Here is a 2199-nt window from a genome sequence, read left to right as displayed (position 1 = left end):
ACAGAGCATTAGGGCTATGCTAAAAAGAATTTCAAAATAAAATTATGAGAGTAAAGTCATAATATTATGACAATAAAGTCGTAGTAATTTTATGACTTTATTATCTTAATTTTATGATTTGGTTTTTGTAATATTATGACTTTATTCTTGTAATTTTATGTTTTATTTTTTATTAGTATGACTCTAACACTTTGTTGTAATTATACAATAGATGTTAGCAACATTTTATTTTATCCAGCTGAAAATGTTGACTTTGCACTTTTTCTACTGCACTTTTTCCTTCCACTCAACATTCTAATGGACTCCTTGCATATAGCTCTAACTGTTGGTCATTTAAGGAATAAAAAAATCCTTTTCTTATTGGTTTCATTAGTCAACATTTCTTGGACTTCTTGAAGTACATCACTTATGTGCAATAAATGTATTACATGGATTTGACTTTTTGAATCGAATTACTGAAATAAATTAACTTTTTAATTATATTCAGATTTTTTTATCCAATAATGTAACTAAATCATCAAATTTTAAATAAAGATTTGAGATTATCACAATATTTATGGGCATAATTCAGGATTTTAATAGTTCTTTGTCTTAAATTTCTTCCTTCGTGAAATTTAAAAATACATGGAGCTACTTGGCCTTATGAACAATTTAAAATATAATAAGATCAAAAAAGGAAAAAGAAGTAGTAAATTTCTGCCAAAAATCTCAGAAGTGTTCTAGAAAAAATCTTCAAAATTGAAGAGTTTGAAAAGTCAAAAATTTTGCTAGAAATAAAATCAGAAATTTTGAGGTTAAGCTCAGAAATTTTCTAGAAAAAAGAGGAAATTTCTAAGTTGGAAAAATCAAAAATTTTTCAAAAGTTGTTTTTCTAGAACATTTCTGAGATTAATAAAAAAAACTTCCAAGTTACTGGTGGAAATTTACTCGGTCTTTTCAGTCATTGTAAGAGCGCAGCCTCTTAAAACACAGCGAATGTTTTGTTGAGTCATTTGTATCTCTGATATAAAAAAAGACCATTTTTGACAGATTCCTCTGAATAATCAGGTTTGGATAATAAAAGAGCTGCAGCTCAGCTTTGTTAATCCACCTCCAGGCCTGAAAGAAACTCCATTTGCTCTGAGTCCTTCATTGCTCTCATCTTCTCTCTGTTTGCGATGTTTTAATTCTCTCTCTCATTCGTCAGTCCTCTCTCTTGGTTCACTCTGTCATAATTTGTGGTTTGTTTGTCGTAATTTTCTCTCTTCCTCCTTACACATGAAGTGACGTCGGCGTGTAAAACATGATCTCTTATCGTTTATATTTGCATAACCTGAAATGACTCTGTCGGAAACTGGAATACTGCTGGCATCATAAACGCAGACTTTGTCCCAAATCAATAAATCACCCGTTTTATGTTTATTTTATTATTAGAAAAATAAATAATAGATGATTTAACAGCTTGTTGCATAAACTCTTGTCATTGTTTATCAATGTGGAGGAACTTTTAACCTCTCTTGCTTCAGTCTGATGTTCCTGAAGCAAGAGAACATCAGACTGTTTACAATCAGATTGAGGTCTGGACTTTGACTAGGCCTTTGCAGCACCTTGAATTTTTGTTCTTTTCAGCCTTTGTGTTGTCTTTTTTGCTGTAGATGACTCAGTTTGGACTAGCTCTGCCTTTGTAGCTGTAAATCAAGCCCAGACCATGACTCTTCCTCCACCGTGCTTGACACTTGGCATGAGATGCTACGTTTCTCCAACTTGGTTTCTCTTTTTAGAGACAAAAAGCCATTTAAAAACCAGACGCGTTCATTCTTCTCCCCAAATTTCCGGCCAAAAGCTTTAGACTTAACATGTTTAGGTGAAAATAAAGATGTGTAAAGATGCTGGACTCACCACGCGAGTCTCCGAGGATCTCCGGTTTGCTCCACTCTGATTTCCAGGAGACTCTGAACGAGTGTGAGGTGTCTGAAATCTTCCATATGAGGGCATCGTCCCTTTACGCAGCGTTCTGTTGTTTATGGAGCTGCCTGGAGACCAATAACATGTTGACATCACAGACAAAGACACGGCGCTTCACATAACAGTGTGTGTGTGAGTGTGTGATCTCAGGTTTCTCAGCTTTTAGTTAAATTACAAAGAGAAGCAAACACACACACACACACACGCACACACACACACAGGCAAACACACACACACGCACACACACACACAGGC

Source organism: Poecilia latipinna, unplaced genomic scaffold, assembly GCF_001443285.1.
Source record: "Poecilia latipinna isolate Pla-1442-1.1 unplaced genomic scaffold, P_latipinna-1.0 Scaffold1016, whole genome shotgun sequence".
Classification (NCBI taxonomy): domain Eukaryota; kingdom Metazoa; phylum Chordata; class Actinopteri; order Cyprinodontiformes; family Poeciliidae; genus Poecilia; species Poecilia latipinna.
Note: the sequence above shows the minus strand (reverse complement) of the source record.